The sequence below is a fragment of the Vombatus ursinus genome, unplaced genomic scaffold, assembly GCF_900497805.2.
Source record: "Vombatus ursinus unplaced genomic scaffold, bare-nosed wombat genome assembly UNPS02001419.1, whole genome shotgun sequence".
Taxonomy (NCBI): Eukaryota; Metazoa; Chordata; class Mammalia; order Diprotodontia; family Vombatidae; genus Vombatus; species Vombatus ursinus.
This window is the reverse complement of record NW_020941197.1, coordinates 17,079,925-17,100,972: the sequence shown is the minus strand read 5'-3', so window position 1 is coordinate 17,100,972 and position 21,048 is coordinate 17,079,925.

The window sequence follows — 21,048 nt, the reverse complement described above, 5'->3', positions numbered from 1 at the left end:
GTGCTCACCATTGGAACAGTCTTCATTTCTGCCATGGGGCTGTGAGCCTAGAGGTTCGTTCCACCCAGAATAATAGAAGGAAACTGTTGGTGGAAAAGCAGGAAGCCACAGAGCCTGCCTTTCTTCCTCTGGGCTCCCGTACACATCTCATCACAGGTGTTTCATTTTGATAGGCCTGTCGCTGTCTCCTCTCTCAAGACAGTTACTTTGTGTGCATCTGTCCCAGGTGCATCCACCTGCAGGTGAAATTCTATCTTGGCTCAAGATAGAAAAGGCTCCTTCTTCAAGTCGGTTTTGCTTACCAAGAGCAGGCTGGCAAGGGACTTGATGGATCCTGAAAATAAAGAGTTACAGATTCAATTTGTTTCCTCTTTCCATTGTTGTTTCTTATGCTCGAAGGATTTGCTTTTTCCTTTCAGAGAATATGGCTGACACACCACATTGCGGGGAATGGAGGGGAGATTGATCCATCTCATTCCCTTGGATTGTTCCCTTTATCTAGGTTCATGTTTAACTGGGGAGGAGAAAAATCTGACTAATCCAGTAGCAGGGTAGGTCTAGGCAATGTGGCAAACATCATAGGATCATGGACGTAGGAATGAAGAAGACCTCAGCGAACATCCAGTCCCTTATTTTACAGATGAGGAAACTGAAGCCCACGGTCACACTGATGGTAAACATCAAAGGTAATATTTAAATCTGGGCTCTCTGATGTAGAGCTCTGGATTGGAAATATATGTATCTTTTCCTTAGTGTCCAGATACCCAGCATCATAGTAACTGGACAGAAGAGTCGGTGGCGCTAGCCTTGATCTGAACCCACATCCACCAGGACTCTTTCTGGAAGCTCAGGCATGATGCGCTCTGCCTGCTCTGCTGAAGAGTTCCTGCCAAAATTCCTAAATCTGGGCCATCTGACCAGCCCTAGTCTTCTCCTCTGCTGAGCATGCTGATGGCCACACCCACTTGTGAATGGAGAAAAGAAAAAAAAATCCCTCTCTACCTTCCACAGCTTATAAAAGAAGAGATGGTATGCTCCACAGTGACAGAGTCCTGCCGCACAAAAAGACAAAAACAAAAGCAAAAAAAAAACCCCACCCAACTATGTGTCAGATAATCGCCATCAGATAAAATAAGCACATTTTAAAAATCTTTTGCACCTCTACCTTCTTTTTTTTTTTTATTTTTTTGGCTAGGCAATTGGGGTTAAGTGACTTATCCAGAATCATACAGCTAGTGAGTGTTATGTATCTGTGGTCGGATTTGAACTCAGGTTCTCCTGACTCTAGGGTTGGTGCTCTATCCACTGCTCCACCTAGTTGCCCCTCACTTCTACCTTCTATCCATGTACTTAGAGTTCTGGAAAGTAAGCAGGTGTTGTATCTTGTCTGACTCTTCGTAACCCAGTTTTGGGGTTTGTTTGGCAAAGATACTAGAGAGTTTTGCCATCTCCTTCTCCAGCTCATTTTACAGATGAAAAAACTGGGTTAAATGACTTGCCCAGGGTCACATAAATAGTAAGTATCTGAAGCCAGATTTGAACTCAGGAAGGTGAGTCTTCCTGACTCTACGCCCATCCACTGCATCACTTAGCTGCCCAAATAAGGTAATAAGGTCCATTTGTTACTTGAGTAACAAGCTTCCTGGAGTCACCCAGCAGAATTTAGAAAACAGCTCAAGATTCTCAACATCAAGTTTTCCTGTTCAGCATTGAGAAGCAGCGTGGTATGATGGAAAGAGCCCTCAATCTGGAGTGAGAAACCCTGTGTTTAATTCCCAGCTTGCTCACTTGCTAGCTATGTAATCTTAGAACAGACACATCAATTCTTAAGGCTTCCGTTTCATCATTTGTACAATAAGGAGGTTGGATTTAAATGCTTTATCAGGCCCATCCCGCTTGGAATCCAAGGATCCATTTTCAGATATCCTTCCTTTGGTATGATTACAATTTTCTCATTTCTTCTTCATCCTTTAATCGTAGCAAGGGTGCTCTTTTTTATAACCTCCCCAAACAACTCTTCTTTTGACTGTATCACCTCTACATTCTAAGACCACATCCAACTCTACATCTATGATCCTTTTTCTTTTATAACCTGTAACCTACAGACACAAATCTCTGAGCTCACATGGACTGAGTTCAATTCTGGGGGCTGACCTCAAAGGATCAGGTTCCTTTCTTTTGGTTCATTGCCACACCCTGAAGTTTTGCTCCAGAAAAATCTCCAAAGTAAGTAGGTATGGTTTGTGTCTAGGTTTTCTTAAGCTTAGGGATATCTCGTGTGAGGTCTCCTCAGAGATGGATAACAGGGTCTACTATTGCTACGCAGGCACTCAGTGCAGTACAATCATAACAGGTTTAGGACAACCTTCACTGGATTTCACAGAAAATGCAGAAGATACAAAGAATTCACAGGAGGCCAGAGAGAGAAATGTAAAGCGCTCAAATAATCCATTAGAATCCCCCAGAATGTGAGCATACTTTGTGGGGCTGCTGAACAAATTGCACTGTCCACAAAATTCATGGCAATAAAAAGGAGTGTTGGCAAGTTCCAGAACTCCTGGATCCTATAATGTGACTCTGGTCCTCCAGTGGCAGAGACCACATTAACAATCCTCTTCCTTCTCTGAGAAGCTGTTGTATGCTCCAAACAAAGGTTCATAGGGACATAGATTAGAGATAAAAGGGAACTTAGAAGAAGTACATTAACCCCATGCTCCCTCCGAATTTAGTTAATTAGCTATGTCTGACTCTTCCTGACCCCATTTGGGGTTTTCTTTGCGAAGATGCAGGAGTGGTTTGCCATTTCCTCCTCCAACTCATTTTGCAGATGAGGAAACTGAAGCAAACAGGGTTAAGTGACTTGCCCAGGGTCACATAGCTAATAAGTGTCTGAGGCCTTATTTAAACTCAGGTCTTCCTGACTCCAGAGCCAACACTTGGTCCACTGTATCACCTAGCTGCTCACCTCTGCCCCTCAGTTTACAGATAATGAAATTAAGGCACAGGTAAGTTAAATGACTTGTATCTGAGGTAGGATTTGAATCCAGGCTTTTCTGACTCCAAGTTCAGTAGTGCCCTGTCCAATAGGCCAAATGCCTTAATTTCACCCTCTTTCTTGGGGAGTTCATCAAATTGATGAGAGACTCCACTGATCAACTCTACCTTATTTTTTCAATAAAATAAATCTTGATCCTATTTGTATTCATTCTTTTAAAGGCAGCTAGTGGCCCACTAGATAGAGCATTGGGCCTAAAGTCAAGAAGACCTGAGCTCAAATGCAGCCTCGAGTACTTACTGGTGAGGTAACCCTGGGCACATCACTTATTCCCTGTTTGCCTCAGTTTCTTCCTTTGTAAAATGGGTACAATAATAGTATCTCCCTCCAGGGTTGTTGTGAGGATCAAATGACATAATATTTGTAAAGTGCTTAGCACAGTACCTGGCACATAGTTGTGGTTTTTTTGTCCTTTGTTCTTGAAGGGGACCATGGCATCAGGGAGATGATGACATGACTTGCCATTGACTTTGATTTGAGTGAGGGAGGGTTGTGCAAAGTCACCAGCCTCACTTTCTCCTGATATTCATCAGGATGACTGGAGATGGCCCAGGATGCAATGAGAGACCCTGGCCCTTTTAAGCTAAGGTCTTTTCGGGTTCTCACTTTGACTGAGGCAACGGCCATTCAGTGAATAGGCTTCTTTAAGAAGTGAGTCAAGGGATGGCTTTTTTCTTTTAATTAAAGGAGCCATTCCTTGCCTGGCACATACTAGGCATTTAATAAATGTTTGCTTCCTTTCTTCCTTTTGACTATTACTCCCCCACTTTTATCTCAGTTTCTCTTCCTGTCACATTTACCATCCTATTCTGATGAGCTTTTATTTAATGTTTTCTTAAAAATTGGTTTGCTAGCGTACATGCCATAGGTTTCTTCTCCATAAAAACATTCTTTATACAATGATGTCATTGCTATTCCAGTTCTTTCTGGCCTGGGGGTTTGTGGGGAAGGGGAGAGGAGGGGGAAGAAGGAGAAGGAAACAATGACCAAACAATAAGACTTCTGTACTGAAGCACTTCACTGTACTGAAGGTCATTCATGAGCTTCTGTCAACATAAGCTATAAACGCCAGGTGCCAGACATGCAGAAAGAATTGTACTTTCATCTTGGAGATACCATCCAGAGACATACAATCAGAAAACTTGGAAGGGATCGTAGACATGGGGGGGGGGTGTTTAAATCCAACTCTCTTTAAGCATCTATTGTGTGCAGGTTGGTATGCTAGGCACTACGGACATAAGGAGGAAAAATGGCACTCTCTACCCTCAGGGAATTTATAATCTAATGTAAAGCAATGTAATATAGATGGGATAAAATTTGTTTACAAAACATGATATACAAAACAAAGTGTAATCCAATCTATGTTTGGGGCAGTTAAGTGGTGCAAAGGTTAGAGCTCAGCCCTGGAATCAGGATATTTACTAATTGTGTGATGCTAGACAAGACACTTAAACCTGTTTGCCTCAGTTTCCTCATTTGTACAATGAGCTGGAGAGTAAAATGTCAAACCACTCCAGTATCTTTGCCAAGAAAACCCGAAATGGGGTCATGAAGAGTCGATAGTGACTGGAAAATGACTCAACAACCACAAATGAACCTTTCTCTTCTCAAAATAAAGTTTTCAAATGAATAAAATGTTGTTTGTTCTTCATCTGGAAGAGGACTATGACATCAGGGAGGTGACGTGCAAGTGAATTGGATTTAAGTGAGACACGGCTGTGCAAAGACTCCAGCCTCATTTTCTCCTCCAGAGCCATCTGGGTCCAATGGCCAGATATAGATCAGGAGGACTGGAGATGGCCCTCAAATGAATACAAAACTAGCATTACAAAGAAAACTAATTATGTTGAAATGGCAGTAATCAATTTTTTTTTTAATTCATAGACCCCAGGTTTAGAATCTCTGATCTAAAGATTACTAATGTGCTTGTGAGAGAGCCAAGAGAAATAGCCGTACAAAGTGCTATAAAGTAAAATTCCCTTTAACTGGGGGGACTGGGAAGGGGAAATAGGGTAAAGCCTCTCATAGGAGATGGCACTGGAGCTGAGGCATGAAGGAAGAAAAGAATTTCAAAAAGTGGAGGTATGGAAAAAGTACATTCCCAGCATAGCGATCAGGGGCGGTCCTTGTGAAAGAAAAGGATAAGGTCAGAAAATAACTAAGTAATGCAGTTTGGCTGATGCATAGAGTGTAGCAGGACTACCACCCCCTCATTTTTCTGAGTTCTGTGCCTCCTTCAATGCAGTTTAAGCACATTAGCTTTCTGGCTGCTACTTCATACAGTTAACTAGGTATCAATTATACTGTTAACTGAAACAAGGTAGATTTGGTGCTTCAGCCTGGAAGCAGGAAATCCTGGAAGCAGGAAACACTCAGACACTTCTAGCTGTCTAAGCTGTCTAAGTGGGCAAGCCACTTAACCTCCATCTGTCTAAACTGAAAATGGGAATCATAATAGTGCCTACCTCCCAGGGTTGCTGTGAGGATCAAATGAGAAAAGTTCTTGGCATAGTCTCTGGCATATAGTAGGCATTTAATACATACTGGTTCTCCTTCCCTTCCCCCTTGGCTCATATTGCAATCCTATTACACTCAAATTTTTTAAGTCTTTTTCACACAAACTTTTGTAGCCATATGTCCCCATCCTATAGTTGTTAGTTGATTTTTTTTTAAACCAGGGACTCTATAGTGATGCCTACTAAGTTTTATCTCATTAGATTCAGACCACCCTTCTTGAATCACTGTGACCTCTGTTCATACTGGCTATCTATCATCTTTCATAGCCATCTCTTTTAGCTTTGTGCCATCTTAGCACTTGAGAAGCATGCCCTGGATACCTCCATATAAGTCATTGATAAAACTTTTGAATAGCCCAGGGTCAAGTATAAATCCCTAGGACATTCCATTAAAGATCTTCCTTCAAGTGGGCACAACCAATTAATGAATACCTCCTTCTGAGTGCACTTATTCCACAGTTCTGGTTTCATCTAACTATATTATCATTTAGCCTATTTTCCCCATTTTGTTCATAATGATACCATGGAAGACTCTCAAATACTTTGCTGAAATCTATGTATGCTATATCTAGTAATTCCCTTGATCTACCAGTTTAGTAACTATACCAAAAACAAACAAACAAACAAACAAACAAACAAAAAGCCCTTTAGGGAAATTATGTTAGTCTAGCATGAATGGTCCTTCAATTTTTTTTAATTGATTTTTAAAGTTCTAAACTTGACAAACAGCAACAAACACGAATATTTCCATGTAAAAAGAACAACAACCACAAAAAAAGAGGGTTATATGTGAAACCTCAATAACTCTTCAACACAGCTTGAAGTTTTTAAAGTACAGTCCATTTTCATCATTTGTGGTAGTTATGTTCTATAAAATCACTGTGAACATTGAATTAGCACATACCGAACCATTGCTCCCAGGGAAAATACAGAGCTAGGTTCCTGAGAGCTGCTGGTCACAATGTTTACTTTAGTACTTTCAAGAATGGTATCCCATGCAGATTTTCAGATTTCCTCTTCCTTTTTTTGAATATACCATATTGTTGATTCATTAACATTGAACTCATAGCCAGCAACACTATACCTCATGCCTGAACGAAGCTTATCTAACTTGTATTTTAAGTTGCACTTCAGCTCTATACCTGGGGCCAGTTTAAATAACAAAATCATCAACAAAAAGCACAAAAAAGTGAAAAATAGGGCCCTAAATATTTAGATTGCAAAAGGACTCTCGTTCATCCTTTGCTTTTGAAGGGGACCAATGATATCACAGGGTTATGTCTTGACTTGAGTGTAAATTGATTTAAATGAGGCAGAGTTGCACAAAGTCATCAGTCAGCCTCACTCTCTCTTCCAGAGCTATGTAAGTCCAGTGGCAAGATGAAAGTCAGGACAACTGGCAATGGCCCAGGATGCAGCGGATAACCTTGGCATCTTCAATGTCTGACCAAGCTCTAAGTGTTACACAATGCCTGCTTCAGCTGCTTTCGTGGCCATTGGAACAAATTATTCTCATCAAGGAGAAGTCTTCACATGCTTGGGGTAGAAATCTCCCTGATTTGCCAATCTTAACCTGGTTATGCCTGTCGCCAAGACGGTTTTACCGGAGTGTGCCTGCTATACATGCTACAGCTTTTTGGAGCCATCTCTTGGAGGTGAGAGTTGTATGAAAGGTGGGCACCAAGGGTGGATGAGCAGCCCTGAAAAGGGCTCAGCAAAACCTCACATCAGAGGTTCTACTCCTCCCTGAGCACCCCATATACTTATTTACAGTTTGAAAGTTGAAACAAGAAGACAGCGCATCACCTTGTACCTCAGGTCGGAAGGTGGGTCTAGCAACTCAATTTTTTTTTTGTCACTCTGCACATGTCTATGAATAGACATGAAACTGAAAGTTTAGCTATATTGATTTTGGGCTTACAAAGAAATTTTAGTGAGTAGATGAATTTGCAAATATGAAATCTGTGAATAATGAAGATCCACTGTGTATAATAAATTCAACACATTAGTTCCAAAGCTGTCCTTTGTCCATGTGCCCCTCTGAGCTTCTATCTGTAAAAATGGTTTGTTAATTCTCCTTTTTTCTTTCTTTTTGCTTTTTTTTTTTTTTTTTTCGCCTTTTTGGTGAGGCAATCAGGGTTAAGTGACTTGCCCAGGGTCACACAGCTAGTAAGTGTCATGTGTCTGAGACTGGATTTGAACTCACATCCTCCTGACTCCAAGGCCAGAGCTCTATCCACTGCGCCACCTAGCTGTGCATCATCATTATTACTCTATCTCCTCTCCCCACCAATAACCCAACTCCCACCAAAAATAAATACAAAAACTACCCATGTAACAAATAAGCAAAGTCAAACAAAACAAATACCTATATTGATCATATCTAGAAAAGAATGTCTTTGGCAACTACAATTCATTACTTCTCCATCAAGAGCTAGGAAGTATGCTTTATCATTGGTCGAATGTCTCGAAAGTCATTGATTTAATGAAAATTTTTAGGTCTTTCAAAGTAGCTTTTCTTCACAATAATGTAGTCATTGTATAAGGTTTTGGGTTTTTTTGGTTCTGTTTATTTTGCATCAATTCTATCCCATTACTATAAATCTATCCCTTTTGTCATTAATTATGATGTTATAATATTGAATTGCATTCATACATAATAATTTGTTCAGCCATTCTCCAAATGATTGGCACCCCTTGAATTTCCTGTTCTTTGCTAAAAACAAAACAACACAAAAAAACCATAATGTGTTGCTATGAATATTTTTGTAGATATGGGCTCTTTCCTTTTTAAAAATCTCCTTGGGGTATATGCCTCCTAGCGGTATCATTGGGCTAAAGAATATATACAATCTAACAAATTTGGGAGATTAGTCCTAAATCACTATTCAGAATGGCTAGACCAATTCACAGTTCCAAAGACAGTGCATTATGCCTATTCTCCCACATCCCCTCTAACAATTATCATTTTCCTTTTTTTTTTTTTTTTTTTTTTTGGTCATCCCTTCCAAAGTAAAAGGTAAGAAGTGGAACAACAAAGTTATTCTGATTTTTCATATTGTCTTTGGTAAAACTTTTCTGCTTTTGAAAATGACATATTCCTCTCTCTATGTCTTTTATTCACATATGTGTGTGTGTTTGTATGTATATGTAGATATAAATGAGATAAATAAACGAGATAAAGGAAGGAAAGAGCCCATAACTACAAAAATATTTTTGCCTAGGCCATCGTAGACTTAAGATATCCTCCATTACCACCTGAAGAGTCCCCGTCAGAGGGCTTCTGGCTTCTGGTCCTCCAGGAGCAGAGCACTGTTAATTTCTAACCCTCCTCACTATGCCATAGAACTCTGGTCTTCTGGCCCCCCCCCAGGCTTCAGGTGTTCCTCGAGAGTTCCTAGTTAGAATTCTAGCAGGTTCTGGCCTGTTTGCTTGTGCTTACACTGGCTACTCTGGTGGGATCCCTCTGAGAATATATATAGGACTCTTGTTCTTTTATTGTGCAGTCATGGGCTGGATGAGGGCGCATAGAATTGTCCCTCTTTGGATTTCTTGGTCATTGCTCAGTCTGGTACTTTTTTTATATATCTTTGTTGGAGTATATGTAGGACAGCTGGACTCCTCTATGAACTTCCCCATTGCCACCTTAACCAGAAATCATGATCTGTTCCTGACAAAACTATGTTGGCCTTTAGTAATTACTGCTTTCTTTTCTAAATGCCCACAAAACATCCTTTTAATCAGTTCTAGAATCCTATCAGAAATTAAAGCACAAATCACTCAACTATAGTTTGAAAACCCAAGCTTCTTTTAAGGTGAAGGTACAGCAGCTAGACAGATATGTCAGTTGATAGTTGGAATATATGTTTTTGTTGTTGTGGTTGTTGTCGTTTGTCCTTCATTCTTGAAGAGGACCATGACATCAGGAAGATGATGCTGTGACTTGGAAGTGAATTGCATTTAAGTGAAGGACTGTGCAATGTCACCAGCCTATCTTTCTCCTCTGGAGTCATGTAGGTCCAGTGGCAAGATATAAATCAGGATGACTGAAGATGTCCCCAGTTGGAATATAAGACTGGAGCTCAGGGGAGAATTGGGGAGATTGGGGTACACACACACTTTCTCCATAACTTTCTTAAGTTTAGACAATCCACAAAACAATAAATGAAGCCCTGATTTGTGGCATTTGACAATTTTTGAGTTGTCAATGCTCACACTGTAAACTTAACAGTCAGATTTCTTGAACCCTTCAGTCAGGCTTCCATACACCTCTGCACACAGGACAGGCAGAGGAAGTCCAAGAATTTTAGAGCACCAAAGAGGGTAGAGGGACCTTGGGGTACAAACTTGGGTCGGCACCAACACTGTCAGTCAGCCAATTACAAGTAAAGTGTGCTGCTACTCTGAAATGAATGACCTGCTTATAGAGTGATGGCCTTGGTCAGAATTAGCTGTTTCCCTGTCACAAATTTATCCATTTTTCACCAGCTCTCTCCTGGTAAATTGGAATTTCCTACTTTATTTAAATCTTGCTTACTGGCTCTTTGTACTCTATAATGGGGTATGTCTCCAGATAAGTTAAATAGAACATGCCATGGGGAGAAGGAGAAGCCATGGGCCAATAGCCCTAGACTTAACTGCAAGCTTATATTAAAGCTCTCTCTGTCTTTGTCTCTCCTTCTGTTTCTCTGTCTCTGTGTCTTTCTCTCCCTTTTGCTCACTCTCTCTTTTCCTTCTCTTTTATTCCCTTGCTCTGCTTTTATCAATTTGGGAACCTTGTGCATGGAGTGATCATCAAAACCTCACAAGTGGATGAGATTCCCTATGGAGAGAGGAAAAAAGGTTAAAGATTAAGCTTTGCTTGATACATACTAGAGGAGCCGGAGATAAAAATCACCCAAGGAAAGAGACTCTTCCCTGACAAGCAATGATCAGAGAAAAGAAAAGTCAAAGAAAGAAATGTTTTAGAAACCAAGGGAAGAAAGTGTATAATGATGAAGGGATGGTTGGCATTGCTGAATCTTTCACAAAGGTGAAGAAGGATGAGGGCCAAGAAAAGGCCGCTGATCTAGCAATTAAAAGGTCGTTGGTAACCTTGGAGATCTTTGGAAAGAAGAGTATTCAGTAGATTGGTGGAGATTTAACCAGATTCTTCAATCTGGTTGTGCAGTTTTGTGTAGGGTTGTATAATGTTGTATAGGGTTGTATAGTGAGTGGGTGGGGAAGTGGAGGCACCAAGCATTGATTACTCTTTCTAGACATGTTTGCCCCAACCCTTTCCCTAACTCTACGGCTCAAAGGAATAAAGAGCTCATGTCAGTGCTTGTGCTCCAGACTCCTCTAATATTAGCCCTACTCTACTGCATGGGGTTTTCTTTTTCTCTTTTCACCTCCTGATTATTTTTAATCATTATTTTGTATATCTTTTGTTTTTTACATCATATTCCTTTTTAGACATATTTTTCTCTTCTATAAGCCATCTCTTAGAACAAAAAGAGACCATCAAACAAGTGAAGTGTCACTCACGCATGACAGCATATGCACTATTCCACGGCCTTAGCTGCCCTCTCTGCAAAGATGGCTAGGAGATCCTGCCTAGGTTTCTCAGCCTGGGTTCTTGCCCCACTACTCAAGCACCAGCTCAATCTCTGCTCTGTAAATGACCTCTACATGTATCTGCTGGATTTCACAGTGGATAGAGTGTCAGATCTAGAGTCAAGAAGATGAGTTCAAATCCAAAGTAGCACTACCTTTGCAACCCTGGGAAAGTCACTTAACTCTGTTCGCTTCAGTTTCCTTATCTGTAAAATGACCTGGAGAAAGAAATGGCAAACTAATCTACTATCTTTGTCAAGAAAACTCTAAATGGGGTCATGATGAGTCAGACGTAACTGAAACAACCAAACAACACTTGTCTATCTGCCTCAGCAACCCTGAGCCTACCTTCAATATTCATTTCCTGAAACTTAAGTGTTTGACTAAACCCAGCCTTGAAGAGACTTTGGAGTTTCTCTCTGAACTACTTTAGGGTACTTGATTCTATAAGAGTTTTCCAGACAGAAATTAAGCTCCATCCAGGATTAAAGCCATTGCTTTTATCATTAGATGGCACTGAGTCCTAATTTAATTCATAAATTACCACAGTCCTTCCCAGATCCATGCTGTGGTACTCTAAAAAGTATGCTTGACGTTCCTGACTCAAAAAAACCACAAATTTCCATATAATTTGTTCGCACCTGGAGCTATCTATCCTTTTAACTTCAGAGATGTAAAATAATCCCTTAATTCAATCAGATTTTTTGTTGTTTCCTATGAGAAGAGCACAGATCCACTGGACACTAGACACTAAAACAGATATTTCTATGCTCTTGGTTTCTATTTCTGTCTCAACAATCAGACCACCCACTCATCCTACTAAGATTTTTGGCCTCCAGAAGGGTTATCAGGAGCCCCTGAGAGCCAATCTCAGTTGAATGGGCCATCTATTTGTTCCTCTGTCATTTTTTGCCTCCTGTAGAGTTCTTTTTCCATGGGATCATGCTGGGAGATTGTTGTCCTTTTAACCATATGCTGTAGTCCACAAACAAGTTCCTGTGCTTTTTGTCTCTTGGTAGGCCAGCATTCCTACACTGAGCGTGGTGGACAGCAGGAAGGAGCTGACCATTTCTTCATCAGTGCCCGCCCATGAGTTAGCCTCACATGCTTGTGGCTCAAGTTAACCTCATCTGCCTTGTGTCTTCTAAGTCTGTTTTCCTACAAAAATGGCAGTCTAATTCAATATTAAAGGTCTAGTCCCTCTGAAATGTGCAATTGATCTGATTTAAAATCATTCAATCAAATCACATCTCAGGTTAAGAGAAGAAAATCCCTAGCAGGGGGCTGCTGCCTTCCTTGTAATGAGGAAGGCAGTAACAGCCCACCTTGGCTTGAAGAATGACTGACTAGAATGCCCTGTCCCTGCAGAGACTCAGGAATAATTGCATCGCTGATTCCATGGAGCCACCTGCCTGAACTGAACCCAAAGAAGGGAGCAGATTAACAATGAATGTCATAGCAATTAGTTTTGGCAATTAGTTGGGCAATTAGTTTTGCAGTAAGTCGAATGGGAGGAGAAAGTAAAGCAACAATGAGAGGTGACAGTGGAATATTATTAGAGTATCAGGCTCAGGTTGACATTCTGGTAGGGGGGAAAGTGCAATCTTATTCTGAGAACATTTATTGCTAATAGAACACAAGAAATTCATAAATTCTTTAACAATGCACTTTATATCATATGTTTTTATTGATAAGTTCTCAGTTGACTGAATTACTACCACTCTTCCATATGGTAACTACCTGCAGAAACTTATCATATATCACGTTACATCACCTGGCCGACAAAGATCCATATAGTCAAAGCTATGGTTTTTCCAGTAACAATGTATGGTCATGAGAGTTGGACTATAAGGAAAGCTGAGTGTTGCAGAATCAATGCTTTTGAATTGTGGTTCTGGAGAAGACTTTTGAGAGTTCCTTGGACAGCAAGAAGATCAAATCAGTCAGTACTTAAAGAAATTAATTTAGGCTATTCATTGGAAGGTCAAATACTAAAGCTGAAAATACGTTGGTCATGTAATGAGAAGGTGGGATTTATTGGGAAAGACCCTGATGCTGGAAAAGATTGAAGGCAAAAGGAAAAGGGGATGGCAGAAGACAAGATGGATGTATAGATAATGTCATGGAAACAACAAACATGAAGTTGGATAGACTTGGAGAGACAGTAGAAGATGGATGGGCCTGGCCTGCTGTGGTCTATGGAGTCACGAAGAGTCAAACATGACTGAAGAACTGAACAAAAACAAAAAAATCACATGTCCATGATTATCACAAAGAGTTAAAGGCACAAAGCTATCTATGTAGCTTATTTACCCAAGATCCTGGCTACACACCCATATAACTTGAACAGTTCTCCCTGAGCTACTCGCATCTCTGAAAGCAAAATCAGAATCTCAAAATGATCAGTTAGAAGCGATTTCATAGGTTCTCTAGTGTAACCCATATCCCAAAAGGCAACCTCATGCAACATACCCAATAAGTGTTTATCTGTCACCTACCTGAACACCTTTACTGGGAGATAGGGCAGAGGATGAAGGGAACCCACTACCTCCTCAAGCAGGACATTCAACTTTTTGACATCTCTAATTCTTAGGATTTTTCTCTGCTTAAATCAAGTCTAAAGTGGCCTCTTTTCAGCTCCCAGCCACCGTTCCTAGTTCTACCCCATGAGCCCAAACAGAACCAGGCTAATCCTTCATTTTCAGTGACTTCTTCCAAGTGAAATTAACATTTTGCACTTCAGGTCATCCAACACACAGAGTTAATAATTGAGAGTTCTTCACTAGTGGTAGAAACAGGGAAGAAATAATGGGAGTCTGTGTCAGGGGAAAAGGGAGAGGAGATGTAACATCAATGTATATCATTTGGTTTTTCCAACTTTTGAGTAGTCCCAAAGTTCATAGACAGTCTTGGTCAAATCAAAGATGGATTTCAACACCTGGTTTCAAATTCCAAATTCAGTCTACCAACAATATTTTAAAACTTCTATCATATTCTTGTCTGTGGACAGTTCTGATTCTAAAGAGGATATGCCTGCTGTTTAATAGCATTGCAATGTCCAGACATTGAGTCAGAAAACCTATTCACTGAAGAAGGGGAAAACAAAATACAAAAACAAAACAAAACAAACAAATAAAAAACAACCCAGCCAGTTGTTATATGTAATGTCAACAGACAAAGAAATTGTTGCTGGGCTGAATTCTTCACTTATCATTTAATTGTTCTGGTTAAATAGTGGAGAGAATAGAATAGGGAATAAAAATAATTCAAATTTATATAGGGCATTATAATTGCAAAGTACTTTGTATACATTATCTTATTTGAACTTTAAAACAACAAAGTGTGGTCAGAAATATAAGTAGAATTATTCCATTTTACAGATAAAGAAGCTGAAACTCCAAGAAATTGTCACATACTAATTGAAACTAGGGTCTTTTGGCTCTAAATTCAGTGTGAGACAGTCCCTGCCTTCAAGGAACTTACACTCTGTTTGGAGATATAAAATGTTTATATATAGGCATACAAAAATAGATACAAAGTGATTTCAGGAGAAAAGCACTATAGTGGCTGGGGTGGAAGGTGGCATTTGAGATGAGCCTTCAAGGAAACGAGAAATTCTAAGAGATATAGGGCAGGAGGGAGCACATTTCAGGCATGGAGTACAGCACACAAGTTGTATGAGAAACGGTAAGGAGACCAATGTAGCTAGACTTTAATGTGTGTGGAGGGGAGTAATGTATAATGAGACTAAAAGGGAAGCAGAGGGGCAGGTTATGGAGGGTTTTGAATGCCAAAAAGAAAATTTTATATTTGTTCTAGATGAAATAGGAAACCACTGGAGTTTATTGTCATGTGATTGGGTGTTAGAAGTAACATTTAAAAATAGAAAATATTTCCTTATGGGAAATTGCTTTGCCATTATGAATTATATCATGACCCTTACATAGTAATCATTTATTCTGCACCAACCACCATTTGAATCACCCCATTATACATTATACATTGACTCTTAGAAACTTCCAAGTAAAGATTTTTAGCAGTGGCTTTGTCTCCTTCTCTTGACGGGTGGAAATTAGGAGTTGAGTACATGATTCATAACCTTATGAAGCAGTTGGTGTGGGTGGACTTATGTCACTCACTTCCCCCTTTACGCCCATGGCTACACCTTTAACCTTTTACTTTTTCTCTTTCTCAGTGGGGTGCAAAGACCAAAGCACCTTGTAGGGTATTGACTTTTTAAAAACCATGAAATTAAAATGCAGGAGGTAGGTAAAATGTTGCAAAATAACTCAAATCTCTTCCTCTAAATTCTGCAAGTGTAGTTTCAGGAGGCAAGCTTATGTTAGAAATATCTTGTTTCTGGTTTGGAAGTGTCTCTATAGCCCATCTAATTTGTAAGTAAAGGTGATTACATTCCATCATGATTCTGCTTAAGAACTGTGAGACCATTGTACTGGAGATGGGAACAAAGTATGATACCTAAATTATGATCAGGTCATTTTTAAAAATCAACCTTAATGTTAATAAGTATGACTTATCTTATTTCTGGTTCTGAATATATTAAAGGTGATTCCATAGATGCTCTGTGAGTTTTAAATCTTTGCCTTTTAATTTATCCATTCTTGATGGTAGGAGCTTAGGATTGATAAGGGTCTAGCAGTGGCCTGGTTCAGAAGACCAACCTTTCTTTTTCCACTGAGGCAGAACTATTTTGAGTATTCATTTCAATAAATATCTATTAAGCACTAGCTACATTCGGAGAGAGAAGCAACATGGTATGGAGGATAGACCTTGAGCTCAAGAACGTTGGGTTCAAGGAATGACCTTGAGCTCAAGAACGTTGGGTTCAAGTCCTGACTGATGCACACTAGCTATGTTGCCAAGGCACAGTCACCCAAACTTTCAGTGTCCCCAAGCAATTATCTGAGTTACAAATGGGTTGTCTACCTAGAACAGTAGAGGAAATTTTCACACCAGGAGTTCCTTACCCTGTTGAAATTGCAGATCTAGACCCTGTCCCCACCCCACCCCCTTCCACCCAGACCCACCAATGTTCAAGACATGGAGCTCCACACCAAGTCATTCACTAAGTTTCACTCTGTAACACTGGTCAGCTTTATAGTACCATTGAAAGTCAGAGAAAGAGGTGGTTACCATGATTACAAGTAATCTTTTCAAATATTTTTCTCAACAGTATCCATCTTTGTTCTAAATCAGTGCCTTGCCCAGGAAGGTAAAGGAACAATGATAATAATAAAGGTGTTTGGGGTTGGCAAAGATGTAAAAGTCAAATCTCTTTCATAAAAGCAGAAGTTTTTATGAGTTCAACAGAAGGTGTGGCCTTCTGGCCAGATGATTTTCTCATTGCCATTTGTGTAAGAGAAAATTTCCTTTGCTTCTGATTTTTAAGCTGTTGCTACATGACATGTTGTTGGCACTGGTCATAATCATCCTTGGCACTTACTTTTACAATGCCTTTTATCCAATGGTTTCAAAGGGCTTCATAAAGAGGAATTCATTCTTGCTGGAAAGGGAAGGGGAGGATCAGTTCTATTATACCTGCTTAGCAGATGGGACAAAGAGTTGAAGTGGCTTAGTTGCACCCTATGATGCTTCAGTGGCAGAGATCCAGGTTTCCTGATTCCATATTTGTTGGAATCTTGACCAGGCCCCTGCTGCAGCCATCTTCCTTCGAAGGATAGCATAGTAAAGCCAGTGTAGCATGCTAATTAGCAGCTTGTTAGATATTTGACAGAAAAGCCACTGCATCCAGAGTGTTTGATCAGGAGGAGAAATCAGAAGCTCAAGTGAAACACTGGTTTAGCCTTTGAAAACTATCTTTTTGTTTGTTTGTTTTTTTAAAGTCCTTTCTAGTATAAACTTTAACCCAAAAATGGTATAAATGAACTACAAGAAAGGCGATGAGAATGCAAAAGGAATCTCTTGCCCTTTTTTTCTGCTGGGCTATAAAGGAACATCAGAAATGGAAAGGATATCTCATCCTGCCAATGAAAACACCAGCTAATAAATGACTGTGTGACCTAAAGTTTGGTTATTAAATGGAAGGAAAGAAATCCTCAAACTTCTTTTGCCTGTTTTTTCTATGAATATTTTTGATGAGTCACTCAGTTCCTCTATGGAGATGGTTATCTTGATCTAGGAAACTCATGAAGATTTTAATTTCATAATAGTTAAAAGAGCAGGCTGAAAATATAACAAATTGCATATAGGTTAAATATTATTATTTGACATTGTACTATGCTCTAAACTTCTCCAAATTTGTCTGTTTCACTATGCAGGAAAGAAAAACAAAAGGTATTTCCTTTTTCTCTCAGATTTAAAACCCAGTGTTCCATTTTGTTGGATTGGAAGTGGAAGGTTGACCCTCATTGAACTAGATGATCTTCAAGGTCCCTTCCAGCTATAAAGCCTGTTATCATGTCACTAAAGAAAAAAAAAATAGGCCCTAGGAAATACAACCTAGAAAGTGTGATTGCTTTTTTTCTTCTGTTTTCATTGATTCTTTAAAGGCAATATTACAGTCATTTCCTAATATACTTCCCCTCCACCCCATCCCCATCACTGAATTTTCCCTTATAATGAAGAGAAGTAGTTAAGCAAAACTAAGTAAGTTTACTTAACTGTACATTCAACCTTGTCCATTTTTTTTTCCCAGTAATTTCCCTCCTCTTTATTAGTAGAAGGAAAGTATGTTTCATCACCTCTTCTTTGGAACCAAGATTACCCATTGCAAATAATCTGAGTCCAACTTCCTTTTAATGTCCTTTTTGTTTACTTATTATAGTCATTGTGTATGTTTTTCTCCTGGTTCTGTTTACCTCATTCTGTATCAATGTCCCTACTTCTTTCACTCAATTCTAGACACTTGTCAATCTGGCTTCTGATCTAGTCATTGAATGACTAGAATTGAAACTGCTCTCTTGCTCTCCAAACGATCCCTTGATCACTCCTTGAGTGGCCTTTTCTCCATCTTCATTTTCCTGACCCCTTCCACAGCCTTTCACATTGTACATCATTCTTTTCTCCTGGAAACTCTCTTCTCACTAGTTTCAAGTGAGACTCTCCTACACTAGTTCTCCTCTTACCTGTGTGACTGCTCCTTCTCAATCTCTTTTGTTGAATCTTATTTCAGGACACACCAACATGGGTCCTCAAAAAGTTTGTACAGGGCTCTCTTCTCCCTCTATATGATTTTATCTGGTGATCCTATCAGCTCTCATGGGTTCAAATATTATTTCTACCTAAATCATACCTAGATCTATTTATTTAACCTAGATCTATATATTTAACCCTAACCTTTCTCTTGAGTTCTAGTCTCCCATCATCAACTGTCTTTTGGATATCTTAAACTATATGTGCCTGTATTGGTGCTTTCTCTCTGAGATTACTTTCTATTGATTCTCTCTATAGCTCACATACACATAGTCATTTATATGTGGTCTCCCCCATTAGAATGTGAACTCCTTCAGGCCAGGGGTCCTGTGTTTGCCTTTCTTTGTAGGCTCAGAGTGTAGCAGAGTGCCTGGTACATTGTAAGAGCTTAATAAATATTTTATGAGTTTGCCCAAGTCTTCCCATGCTTCTATGAATTCTTTGTATTTGTCATTTATTACGTTACAATCATATTCCATTACATGCAAATAACACGCATTCTCTAGTCCATGAGTGCCTACTGGTTTCTAGTTTTTTGCTACCACAAAAAGTGTCACTATGAATATTTTGTTATGTATGGACTCTTTCTATTTTTTACCTCCTTGAGGCATATACTCAGTATCTCATTGATATTACTGGTTAAAAGGGTATAGAAAGAAGTGACCTTTTGCAAATGAGTACAAATGTGTTTTGTTTCTCAGAGCTGTGTAATGGTTCATCGCTCTACCAAGTGTATTATTGGACTTGTTTTCCCCAGTCTCTCTAATACTGACAATTTTTATCTTCTATCATTTCTGTTGATTTTATAGGGGTGAGGTTAATTCTCAGAGTTGTTTCACTTAGTATGAGGGATTATTTTCATGTCTGGGTTGTAGCACTGTTCATGATAAATTTCTGGTAAGGCCCAATGGCAACCTCTCAAACAATGTTGAATATTAAACAGACACACACACACACACACACACACACACACACACACACACACACACCTACTTGGCATCTTAATAATAATAATTCACAAATTATACGTCACAAAGCACTTGCCATACATTAATTCATTTGAACTCAACAACATCCTCTGGTTTGAACCCAACACATAGTAGGTGCTTAATACATGCTAGTAGACTATCTAACATGACTTGACAATAGATTGGATGTGTGGAACAAGTGTGGTATTGAGGTTATAAGCCTGTGTGACTGCAAAGAAAGCAGTACTGATAGTAACAGGAAAATCTAGAAGAAGAGAACGGTTTTTTGGGGGGAAGATAATGAATTTTGTTTTGGATATGTTGATTTTGAGATGCCTGTGGGACATTCAGTTTGGAATGGAGAGTACAAATACTATCATTCTCATTTGACAGATGGAGAATCTGAATTAAGAGACTGGCTCAAGGTTACAAAGTTAGGGTCAGAGGTGTAACCCATGTTGTTCTGCTCCAAGTCCAGCACTCTTTTCACTCAGTCACCTTCCCTCCCTCATAGAGTTTTTCTATATTTTGACTTTGAAAAGAACCTAGCAACATAAAAGTACATAATCCTAGGTATACTAGTGCTATTCCTTTGCTTGTCCCAACATTAACTTAAAGATATCAATACACATAGGCCCATCAGGGGTATTAGGACTAGAAACATGAAGAAGTAGGAACCCAGATGATTAGGAGCAGAGGATGCAGGAGTTCCTGCCTCATGCGGCTCCATCTTACTTCTATGTTATTTTTTAGTACTGTATTTTAAAAAATTAATTTATTTTTAGTTTTCAACATTCACTTCCACAAGATTTTGAGTTCCAAATTTTCTCCCCATCTCTCCCCTCCTCCCACCCCAAGATGGCATGCATTCTGAATACCCCTTCCCCTAATCTGCCCTCCCTTCTATCTCTCCCGACTTATCCTCTTACCCTTCTATTTTCCTATAGGGCAGGATAGATTTCTATACCCCATTGTCTGTATCTTATTTCCTAGTTTCATGTAAAAACAATTTTTAACATTTGTTTTTAAAACTTTGGGTTCCAAATTCTCTCCCTCCCTCCCTCCACACCCATCCTCATTGAGAAGGCAAGCAACTCAATATACGTTGTACATGTGTAGCCATGCAAAACACTTCCTTAATAGTCATGTGAAAAACTAACTATATTTCCCTTTATCCTATCCTGCTCCCCATTTATTCTATTTTCTCCTTTGATCCTGTCCCTCTTCAGAAGTGTTTGCTTCTGATTACCCCCTCCTGCAATCTGCCCTCCCTTTGATAGATCTGTCTCTTATCCCCTTCTCCCCTATTTTCCTGTAGGGTAAGATAGATTTCCATACCCAGTTGACTGTGTATATTATTCCCTCCTTAAGCCAAATCTGATGAGAGTAAAATTCACTCATTCCCTCTCACCTCCCCCTCTTTCCCTACACTGTAAACTCTTTTTTCTTGTCTGTTTTATGTGAGATAATTTACCTTATTCTACCTCTCCCTTTCTCCTTCTCCCAGTACATTCCTCTCTCACTCCTTAATTTTGATTTTTAGATATCATCCTTTCATATTCAACTCACCCTGTGCCCTCTGTCTCTCTCTATATATATATGTATATATGTATGTATGTATGTATATTCCCTCCTACTACCCTAATAATGAGAAAGATCTCATGAGTTACAAATATCATCTTTCCATGTAGGAATATAAACAGTTCAACTTTAATAAGTCCTTTATGATTTCTCTTTCCTG